This window comes from Pogonomyrmex barbatus, unplaced genomic scaffold (assembly GCF_055798465.1).
Source record: "Pogonomyrmex barbatus isolate J1 unplaced genomic scaffold, ASM5579846v1 scaffold12, whole genome shotgun sequence".
Classification (NCBI taxonomy): Eukaryota; Metazoa; Arthropoda; class Insecta; order Hymenoptera; family Formicidae; genus Pogonomyrmex; species Pogonomyrmex barbatus.
The window spans coordinates 7187729-7200000 of record NW_028297108.1 but is presented as its reverse complement, the minus strand read 5'-3'; the positions used below and the strand labels follow the sequence as shown (position 1 = coordinate 7200000).

The window sequence follows — 12272 nt, the reverse complement described above, 5'->3', positions numbered from 1 at the left end:
AACGCGTCAAAAATGTTCACCCCTTCCCTCTCCCTCTCCTCCTCCTCCCGCCCCCCCCCCCCTCCTCCGTTTTGATTTAAATTAACGGACGAATAAAAACGAACGACCGACGTTTTGCCCCCCCCCCCCCTCGTGAAAACAAGGCGAAATAAAGATGAGAAAAGAAACGGATAAAATTTACGCGTAATCGCGGCTAATCACCGCCGGTTATGAATTTTGCAAAACAATCGATATCGCGGCGCGTCGGCGTCGGCCGAAATCGTCGGACGTATCAGACTTTCGCCATTCGGAGCACGCACTCTCGCATTAATCCCGACAACGGCAGTTTTTGGCACGCTCGGCGTCGACGCCCGCGGAGACGCGGCAGCGTTTAAAACATGATCGTATATCACACCTGGATATTATTTTTATTTTTCGGGCGGGAAAAAAAATTATCTCTGTCATCCTTTGCAACCTGTTGCAGCGCAAACGCTACAAGGGGGAAAACAAGCGTTCGGATTGTCAAATAAAAGTAATTGAGAGAGTGCGTCGAAACGGTCCGCGGATCGCGCAGCCAGTCGTTGTTTTTCTGGATAAAAAAAAAAAAAGAGGAGGGGGAAAAAAAACGAGAGAGAGAGAGAATATTAAACGGTTACCTGTTGCGATCTGTTGACTGTGCGAGCAAACGATCGGGTTTTAATCATGAAAAGAGTAAACAAATGCTTTTTTTTAGGTTACATTACAATCTCGTGCAACCGACTGCAGTCGGTTCGAGGCGACAAAATTGCAATTTTCCCGGTTTCCCGGAAAAATTCCCCCGCGAAATCGTCCCGCCACGGAACAGATTTCAATCGTTTCGTTGCCAAATCTGTTCCACAGAGTTCGAAAATTTATAAAACTTTCATCGACTCTTCCCTGTTATCGTGTTTTTCAACTAGATCATCTCTTGCTATTCTCTTTTTACTTTTGCATATCAATTAAATCGGTTTATTTATCGCACCTGTGTTTGGTCGAACATATTCAAATATACGTTGATATATGAACCTCTCAAAAAAATCAACTTGTCAACTTTATTTAAAAAAAAAAAAACGATGAGGAAATAAAGTTCTGAAATAATCGAATGTTCTGCCATTAAAATTAAAAAATGTATAGAAAATGAAATCGATTAATTTTGCTTCCAAGAGATTCATATTTTTTTACGAATCGAACGTTTCTCAATCTAATCGCCACAACGGGAGTGAAGACGGAAAAATTCATTGCGAGTCGAGAGATTCGCAAGATTTCGGCCCTCTCAATAGTAAAACAGATTTCTCCCGCTTGCGACCGTGGTATTTTCCATGATAATCGAACGCCCTAACCGACGTGGCAGCACATTCCCTCGGATGGTTCGGGCGAGTTCGGGGTCGCGCATCCCTCCGCGCTAGGGGTTGGTAATTCGAGGCCGGGTAAATTCCCTCCTCCGTACGTGCCAGGACCTCCCGAAGTTCCCTGTTTTATCCACCGCGGATAAGGGTTGGTTGACCGCCCAAAATCTCAGGGGTAAATTGGAACCTTCCGCATCGCGCGGCGGTAAAATTTTCGCTCCGAGGACGATCGACACGAGGGAAGGACACATCCTGCGACATAACATCCCCATTGCTGCATCGATAACCGAATTGAACTTTTCATTTTTAATTGTTCCAATTATGTTATAAACTCACCATATTTTCAACATCTTTTAAGATAATTCTAGGAAAGATAAATGTAATAACAAGCGTTTTTTTTCCGATAGAAATCTGCAGACGTAAACATCTTTATATGCACTTTTCACAAATCAAAAGTCACATTAATAAAAGAATTTATGGTATAATATTATAGCTATTCTCTAAAAAGATTTAGGAAAATAATTAAATCTCAATATGTAAATAATTAAAAAAATTCCCAAGTTATAACCAGTTATAACTTGGGAAATTTTTTAATTATTTACATATTGTATTATTCACATGGGGCTAAAAACCAATCATATTAATTACTGAACGCAAGTCATTGTAATAAATTATCAAGACATGCATTTTTTTTTAGGAATATAGAAACTTACATTTATGCAACAACTTTTTCAGATTTTTTTTCTAAAAACTGCACCAATCATATTTTAGAAACATATTTTATTTGATGCATGGCGTTCATAAAAGGTGAAGGCGACTGCAAAAATATGTTACAAACAGTAATTTGTTAAATAATGTTAAATATTAATATTGCTATACGTGCAATATGTTGCAGCGATATAGATATTACTGATATGTATTACATAAAGTTATATCATTAAAAACACATATTTTGACACTTTCATACATCGAGAAAAACTTATTGGAATTGCAGTAATCACTAAGCAATCGTTTCTATTTCATTAATTAATTAGTTTATCTTCGCGACGGTATGTTAAAATTCCAGGCTGCATAAAGTCATGTAAAATTTAATTAACGTCTACTGTAGAAAGACCGTGCTTATTAGAGCGGTCAATTTTTTCACATAAGCGTATACCAAGCGAAAAATCGGCAAAGCCTAAAACGTTTCCAAACAACGTCTGACTACATGCCAGAAAGTTGTATCGCCGATATTATATAAATCTAAAAAGGATCAAAAAGTAAACGGGATGTTAGCATGCCGATGCTCTTTTTGCAGCATACAGCTCTTTATAGTGTGATAGATCCACGAATTGCAAGATATTTTAATAAAAAAAATTACGACAATTATTCAAAAAAATGGGGACAAACTTGCTTAATCGAATTTAATTGTTAATGTCAATTCGAAAAAAATGCTTGATATCCTTGAAATTTAAATGACTACAGGTATAACATATACTGCTTTTTTTCCAAAACGAAAAAAAAAGGCAAATTCTGTTAATTTACAGACGCTATTAAAAGACGCACTTTTTTGCGAAAATATTAAATAACGAGATTAGTCGTAGACGAGATTCTGCATAAATAATTACATTCTTGTTAATAATTCTACTACTGAAAGTTTGCGACCAATGTTACGTAAAACTTTAATTACTATTTGCGCAAAAGATATTTGCATTTCGATAATCTTATTGCGCACGGAGGCTGCGTTATATATTAATTATCATTTCGCAATCATTTGAATCGTGCAGAAAGTTACGTATGTTTTAATTACTATTTCTAAGAAATATATGCGCGATTAGCCGCCGATCTTTTTTTATGCGGCCGATAAGGATCTCGAATTGAAAAAATATAGAAAAGAAAAAGGAGGGCAGAAAAAAAAAAGGAATTTCTTAATGAAAAATTGTGTCGCGTTTATCATGGTCAGATCAGAGTGCATAGTTATTATTGGTTAGTACAAATCGAATTAATATCTGAACGAAGATAAATTATCGCGTGTAACTCGCGCTTTTTTCGCGAGCTGTTATGCTTCACTGTTATGCTTCATCAAGAAAAGCAATGAAAAATAATTATAAATAATCGGAGACACAAGTCGGAAGAGAAACGGGGCGCAAGAAATCGTATACATTCGCGAGATCGCGTTGATAATTATGCGAATTAATAATTATCACTTCGTTAGAAAGTATAAAAAATACATGTAAAGATTAAAAAGATCGATCAACTATCACTGATTGACGGTTATTTATCTCTTTATTCTTTGCGAACATCAAAGATGATTATAATATCGCATGAAGCGATAACGAGACGAGAGAGAGAGCGGGAAGAAATTCCTTCTATTCTGAAATATCAATATATTACATATTTATAATTATATCTGAAAGTGTATACGCGTATTTACAGGTAAGAATCTTCTTACACGCGTTTAAATTGCGATTCAATCGAGTTTATCCTCGTAAGAAATTTCGGCCTACGCACCGTTTCGGTGCATGCATGCGTCTTTAAGTCGCGCCAACTTCCGGCTTCCGGTTTCCGGGAGAAGTGTTCTCCATTCGTTTCTCTCCCTCTTTCCCCCCCCTCTCTCTCTCTCTCTCTCTCTCTCTCTCTCTCTCTCGCTTCAAGAATCTTCCCGGATGGAGACGCGCTCGCCTGTCTCCTGGAGCACGCGATGGTAGATTTAGGGGAGAATCGTACGATTAATGGCATCCCCCGCGGCATAAACGAGTGCGGCATGGCCTTTCTCGCTAAATTCAGGATCGAAGATCGAATGGCTGATAGGATCTATCGTGTCGTTGCCACTTGGACCCTCCCGAGGGAGAACTCCCCGACTGTTTCGGACAAACGTGAGTAGATTTCGTCGATCGACATTCGTATAAATGTTAAACGTTGAGAAATTTTTCTCAAAGATTACGCGTGACGATGGAAGCAGAGATTTCAGAAAAAACAGAAATTATCCGGTACAAGATATCTCTTAAAATATGCAATATTTATTTTTTGTGTAAATGTAAAAACAAAAAATTGAAATAAGAGTTATATGAATAAAACCGAGATAACACACATCTCGCATCTCATTCTATAATTCGTTTCGTGTCGCGTATGTTATAAGTTATGAGGAGAGTCCAAGTTCTCGTTATATATCGCAGCTCGCACGAGGCTAGAGCTCGGCAAAAGCATCAAAGTAAGATTCGTGGCAACCCCCCCCCCTCGAACGAGGGCAAAAATATTTTCAGTTTTTACAAGAGATCATCGGACTCTTTCCGTCTCGGAATCTTGGATCTCCTCCCTCCTCCCCCTCTCACGCATGAGTCCCCGTTAAAGGAAGATCGAACGAGCCGACGAGAGACTCAAAATTCCGCGGCGGTGCCTTTTGTCCTCGCGATGGGCTTCACCTTCTCTCTTTTTGCCAGCGGTCACCCTTTCTTCTTCGTCCTCTCCTCCTCTCTTCTCCCTTTCTCTCCGTTCCTTCCATCCTCTCTCGCTACCAGAATTGTCGAGGTACGAGAGGACGAAGGAAAACGCATAATTCCGATTCTCCTATCCTTCCCTCTCCCTCTCTCCCACTTTGTCTCTCCCACTTCATCTTTCACGCTCATCTCTCGCGTCTACGTGGTACGGAGCCAGCGATCCGGAGTCTGGCCTCTCTCGTCTTCCCGTGAGATAACGGATCGTCGCTCTTCGTCGGTAGCGTGCGCCGATTCGTCTCACAGAGCGAGCCGCTGCGAGCAATCAATCTCTCGCATCAAAGCTCGGCTGCTAGTCGTAGAAATACCGATGCGAGAAGGAGGAAGGAGCCCACTCTATGCGTCCGGCTCGTCCAACCGCGACGAGAAACTTTCTTCCGTCGCGTCGCGTCGCGTCGCGTCGTGGTCGCGTCTACGTAGCGTCACATCATTCTCCTTTCTCCCTTCACGATTGCTTACTGCGAAAATCGAAAATCGCGAGATTAACAATGACCGCTAGTCTTCCTGATTGAACGGAATCACTGTACCAAACCTAAATCATTAATCTTGCAATCGTATCATTATTTTGCATGAAGAAACAAGAAATATGAACAAAATAGATTTTTAATATTAATTTTATTTGAGAGTGTTCGAAGATGTATGTTTTCTCTTGGAAAATTACTAATTTTAAGATACGAAACAAGTAGCAATTAAGAAAATATAAAATATTCGATATAATATCGATATATATATAGAACTTTTAAAAGAATTTAAATTTTTTTCCATTATCCAGATAGAAAAATATATAAGAAAAACTGATTTCTCATTAGAAACTGGCTAGTTTTTATTCTTTTGAATTTATTACTGGATAATAACCATCCAATAACTGATCAGAAAATTTTTGTTAAATAATACTAATCAGCAACTAGTCAAGTCAAACTAATCAGTAAAGGCTAGCCAGTTTCTGACCAATAAAACTCAGAATATTCTAATTAGCATTTTTCTGGTCAATAACTAGTCAGAAATTAATTAGCCAGATATAACTGATCAGTAAATGCTAATTAGTTTTTGACCAGTAAAACTCCAAATATTCTGAATTAGTATTTTTTTACCTGACAATTAGCCGGAAACTAACTTTTATTTATTTTTTATTTTACTTTCAAGTGATTCATATATTGACATTGTTACATCGTTTAGCTTATCTATCGTGTCCGTTTATTTATCGAAGTAGTAAAAGATTACAGAAACAATTGCATCATTGTGATACTTAATTTTAGCAATATCGTGCGAAATGTTAAAGTTGAAATTTTTAACGACAAAATAAGTAATGTCGGTGAAACACGTCGTCGGAGATAATTCAATAATTTATCTGGCGAATGATGCAACAATGTAACGTGGAGCTCCAAAGTGCAAAAGTAACATCCGTGCTTGAGACGCTTGGGAAACAGTTAAATGTATTATAGTTTGATTTCTGAACTTTGAAACGCGCAGTGATAAATCGTAATCACGCATAGGTATGATGAGATATCGTGAGCATTGCCGTATTCTGTGTCGATAACGCAGACAGATGTTGATTTTCGAAAAAGTTGCGAAAGCCGCAATAAATAACAGATTATACAAGACTACATTGTTACTTGTCTCATTTCCGTCTGATAAAAACTGAGATTTAATTGCAACAGATTAAACGGTTTAAAATTCAATTTTATCAAACCGAAATGATCAATCTCTTTTTCCGATAATGGAAAAAGATCGATGCCTTTTTGCATATCGAGAATCGAATTGAGCAAAATTAAACCTGATTTAAAATAATTTAGAGAATCTCGGGGGAAAAAAAAGGAATTCTCTCCTGGCATGTGCTTCCTGGGCGAATTACTTACTTCTTGTGAAAATCCTGATCGTGATTCCGAGAGCAAGAGGCCTCGTGCCCATTGTCGCGAATGCACACGCACACGCGTACACGCATGCGCGCGCGCGCGCGCACGGTGCTTCGTGTGCGTAAGGTCCGCCGTGTAACTCGGCGGGCTAATGATGATGACACTCTTATTTCTCCAGGAGGACGCGGGTCATTTTTCAAAGGGCAGCGAGGGGAAAAGAGCGGCCCGGGAGAGCTCCTGAACGAGGGAGACGAAACGAGAAGCTGAAGAGTGAAGGGAGGGAAGAGATGCAGAAGAAGAGAAGAAGACGATGACGACGACGACAACGACGACGACGACGACGACGACGACGACGACGACGACGACGACGACGACGACGACGACGACGACGACGACAAGGTTCCCTCCGCGTGCTAGCTCAGAAGCTAATGTCCGGAACGACTCTTAAACCATTAGACGAGGAGAAAGGAGAGAGAAAGAGAGAGGAGAGAGAGAGAGAGAGAGAGAGAGAGAGAGAGAGAACGGTGCTGACCGGTGCGCGGATGAGGCATCTCTCTTTCTCCGCTCTACTCTCCCTCTCCTCTTTCCTCCGCTTCATCCGGCCGAGCCACTTTTCTCCAGCAGCTTTCGCTCTCGGAGGGAGACAGAGAGCGGACAAAGAGACGGCTTAATCGCGGAGAAGATAACGATATCGTTACGCCTCTCGCGTGTCGAAGCCTCGTGAATTATTGGGGTAACAAAATTTCGGAGGTCAACGAAGGCGCGGTTACATTTTTACTCTTCTCGACATTTCCTAACTCGTCGTCTGATCCTTCGATCGACGAACTGGTCAAATTGAAGTTTCCTGAACGTTTCTCTCGAGTCGGTATATCGAAGATATAAAAAACGTACGCGTTACATTATATAAACGAAATCAAAAATAAAGAGATAGAGAAATACAGAGAAAAAGAAAGACAAAATAAACCAAAAATAATAATGATAATAATAATAAAAAGAATGTTAGCAAAGAAATTTCTATTCTTCTAAAATTACTTGTGACTGAGATTTGATGATGAGTTTTGTATAGAATGTGTCAAAATAATTTACACAGCTAATATTTTAACAAATATCTTAATCACAAAGCCCAAAAATTTATTCTACATATTTTTGATATATAAATTCCGGTCTATTTGATATACTTATCTGATTCACGATAAAGACAGTGGGAATATGTAGCACGTATTGAAGGACTTGAACGAACGGTGATTCAACGATCAATAGCATCGTTGATAACGGGAAGGGATCTCTTTTCGGCGAGAGTTTAAGTAAGCGTCCACCGATTAATTATTCACCATACGTCCGCGTTTAATTCGATTCCCCTTTACCGAGGAGGGCCGGATCACGAACGGTTCGTAAACATTGTCAATTATTTAAATAACTACCGTACTACCTCTTTCCTCTAATTCATCACGTTTCTCTCAGTGCGCCTTACGTAGTAACGTAGTAACTCCACAATGGAACGACGGATCATCGAACAAGACAAACAAGTAATCAGAATTGGATAAACCTTCTGCGCAAGCTAGTCCGCTACATTTACCATCAAATATAAATAATATATAAAATATATAATTTTTCGACGAAAAAATAATGTAATGTAATCGTAACGACACGACAATGTGCCAGACACGCGTTTCTCCGTGGTCGAGCGACGGCCATCTCACCTCGACGAGGCACGAGATAAAAAAAAAACAGAGTATCGAAATATCTCGCGATAAGTATCATCGTAGCACCTGTCCCATTGTTGGCAATTCCACACGAGACAATGTGCCGCAACGGGGCTACGCGGCGAACGGCTATGCGACGGATGCGGCTCCTAAGTCCGTCGCGTCACCGCAGCTGCAGCATCGGTCGCGCTCGCGCTTATAGGTGCAATAAAGCACCCATCAGCCGCCGAAATTTCGGCATACGTAAGGGTATTTTGGCCCAATTACCGTGCTCGCGCCCTTTTTCCGTAAGCCGGACACGCGTTTCACCGGCGGCATGATAATTCAATCGTCCGGCGTACAAGAGCGAGGGACAAACCGCCAAGTCCGAGTTAATTCCATTCGGGCCGTCCCAGTTTCTCGACAATTAACGGAAAAATGGTGCCAGCAACTCGGAACACCCGGGATTACGTAATGTTCCTGGCGTTGCTGGCTCTGTATGTATGTATGTACGAATTTCCGTCTGTATGTCTGTTTTCTCAACAATTTAGTTATTAATTTATTTAATATTAACAGTTTGAAAGTTTCGATAAGCTTCGAAAAGTTAAGAGAAACCAAAGTACGGTTATTAGGTAAGGTCAAGAATCAAGATGTTAAATAAGTTAAAAACTTATTTGAAACAAATAATATCTTTGTCAAATAATTGATTCTTATCTCTCTTAAAGATGCAAATCGGAATAATAATATATATCTCCGTTGTCTTCTCAAGTGGTTCATGAGCTTTCGAAAAGAATTCGAAAAGATGGAACTGGAACAAAGAATAATCCGCGTGAAACGCAACGCTCATTTTTAATCTCGTCTATTTTCTCCTAACGAAACGATAACGCCGGAGAAGATGCCCCCTTCGCTTTTCCCGCTTCGCTCTAAGACGGAAGCGCACGATTGAAACGCAGAGACAAGATAGATGTGCGTCACTTCCGGCCGCGACAGAGGGTGGCGTCTGTACGACGGTCGCCTCTGACAGCCACCCCTTTGCGGCTACCATGGAGGGGTCGCGTCGCTTTGCAGAATATAATTACTGCCTATGTCGGTGGTATATCTTCGGCCGTGTAGGCACGCATAAATGCGCGACTCGGCGCAAAATTTACTGCGAGTGCTGATAAACGACATCGCACGAAGTGAAATCAAAGAAAAGTGATTAGTAAAAATGAATAAGGCCGCCCCACAATTTGTCACGAGCTTCATAATTGCAGTCGCTAATGCCTTTCTCACTGATAATAATCGCTAATATCACGCTGATAACATAACAAAAAAAAGTTGTAACACAGTAAGTTAATAATTAAATTACAATTTTTTTCCACGTAATGATTTAATTTGCTAATTACGAAAACTTTTTTTAAATATAATTATAATAATTATTTATATAGTTTATATACTAAGTTTCTATCTGGCTGTTGTTAATGTTTCTTTTTAATCTGCTGAAAAATGTGAGTAAAATGCAATAACGCGGCCCACGATTAGAATTTGTCGTTACGTTTTTTTATCACGCTGAGTACGCATGAAAATGCATGTATGTGATGATAACACACGGGAGCGTGTTTCGCACGAGATTTGCATATGACCCCTCGGCTTATAAAGTCGCGTTAAGCCTGCCCGAGACGTTGATACATTAAATCGAGGTAACGACTGACGATCTAACCGGCGGGGGTGTGGTTCTCGTAATTGCGCTCCGTATTCCTAATTAAACCGCAAAAAAAGAACGAGGGCGTGGTGCACGTGGGCGTAGCCCCGCATTATTCGAGGGGTAAGGTCTAAGTCGTGCCGCCGAGAGGCAATGGCCACCAAGAACACCCCGATCCGAGATCGCGATCGCGATTTCGATCGCGGGATCCACGTTTCACCTAACGAGGGAAGTCACTCACCTGCCAGCGGCATGGCTAAAAGCGCTTTTATACACCGATAATTTGTTGGAGGTGTTATTCCGAAAGATAATAGCCGATAAAGTACGTATCAAAAATAATTAATTAAAAGGAAAATTATTAAGTAATTCACAGCGTGTAAAAATGTTGTGAGATAAGAAGATATATCGAGCACTGAAATGTTGAACGGAATTGAATGGAAAATAATTAATTGAATAAAATTAATTAAATTTCCATGTAAAGAATAATTAATTTATTTGCACGTAACAATAAAAATATTATTAGTCATCAACTCTTAATCGGTATCAGATAATTTCTATAATATTATATACGTAATTCTCACACATGAGAAATCAAGAGAATAAACATCAATGTCACTCAAGCTCGATAAAACTCAATAACAATTAAATATATAATCTTTAAACAATTTTCATCATTTCAAAATTTTCTTGATAATTTTAACATTTTTTCATGTGAAGCTTCTTCTTGGCTATAATTTGTGGAATTCGCTATTCGAAATATCATTTAATACGACAGTCTGAAATATATACTTCTTAAGCACATCTACAACTCTTTTTCCATTTTTTTCAACTTGTATATATTAACAAGTAAACATTTTTTATTTATTTTAATCGATTAATATTATCGTAGCGTATATTTTTTCATATCTACTCCAAGAATCAGTTTTATTTACGCAAAATATTCTCGAAAATAATTAATTCGTCACGATTCTTTTTTCCCGCAATCTTTACAAATCCCCGTTTATTATTTTTGAGCTATTTTTGAGCTCTATCTTCCGTTCCGTTTATCTTATTTTTTATTATTTTATTTCACGTCGGACGGATTCCATCACATCGGTGTCGCTAACGTCTCTCTGTTTTTCGCGCGTATCTCTTTCTTACTCATGTGCGAGCGAAGTCTTCAGCTCGCAATAAAGTTGTTATTATTGTCAATTTCCACTTCTTACACTTCCACTTCTGCTTCTTGTTAGATCTGAGGCGAATCGACATCGACATCGACATCGACATCGGGCAGCGACGTCGCAAATCAACGTCGCTGCGTGTCGTCACGGCGACGCGAATTATCCCGGAGCGGTATGCCACTCCGATGCGAAAGATTTTCTCGGTAACAGCCGAGTTCCCCGCAAGCCTCGGGGCGATCGCCTCGGGGCGATCGCCTCGGGGTTGGGAACCCGCCCAGAGCGTGCACGCGATATCCACCGCCAGCCGTTTCAGCGACGCTCGTTGCCGGGCCGCCGCCACGGGGATTCTGGACGAAACGGCGAAAGTATTAAGCGAGGCCTTTGTGCGAGAAATGACATGGTCGGTGTCACGGTGTGTAGCGCACCGTGGCATACACGGGGGCAATTTGTATCCGTTTTGCACGAGCGTTTCTCCCCTTCGCCCACCCCCTATTTTTAATCCCGAATTGACGAATGCCCGAGGAAAATAATTCAATAATAAAATTGACACTTGACACGCGTGACACGTAACGAGCCCTGTTTTTTTTTTCAATTAATTCCACGCGTTTAAGTGGCGATGCGCGGTGGATATTGAGACGCGGTGAACTGAGAGAAGAAAGTATCACGTTAATAAAATAAAAGGAAAAAAAATTATCGAGCCTATCCACGAATTCTCGACAGTCGCCCACGACTCGTCGCGAGAGAACGCGCGGTTTATCCTTCGGAGAAGGATGCACCGGCACCTGTTGCACACGCGATATACACGTCTTGTACGTCTTTTTAAAGCGTGATCGATAGCGAAACAGACGGGTTTTAACATAAATTAATTATGCATCGCGACCAATGCTGCGCCTAATTGTACGGTGCGGTCTCGCGTCACTTGGTAAACACGATCACGAAATCGCGCGTTAACGACATACCGCGCTCAATCTATTCGTTGCATAATACGTTGCGATCTTTAAATAACGCACGTTACAAATCTGAATCTCGTTAAGTCTCGGATGAAACATAAGCAACGCGCTGCTAAGCTCAGTAAATCAA

The 12272-nt window shown here is 40.3% G+C and overlaps 1 protein-coding gene and 1 long non-coding RNA gene across 2 annotated transcripts in view; one reads left to right on the top strand and one right to left on the bottom strand.

Moving 5' to 3' along the window:
* The window catches only part of LOC148937681 (uncharacterized), a 134841-nt gene extending 123780 nt beyond the window's left edge, over nucleotides 1-11061 (top strand). Inside the window, exon 3 of the long non-coding RNA XR_016138105.1 lies at nucleotides 6848-11061. This is a non-coding gene — a long non-coding RNA (uncharacterized LOC148937681). The remainder of the gene's footprint in view (nucleotides 1-6847) is intronic.
* Nucleotides 1-12272, bottom strand: part of LOC105431285 (zinc finger protein rotund) — a 162253-nt gene that overhangs the window by 122630 nt on the left and 27351 nt on the right. The window lies entirely within an intron of this gene.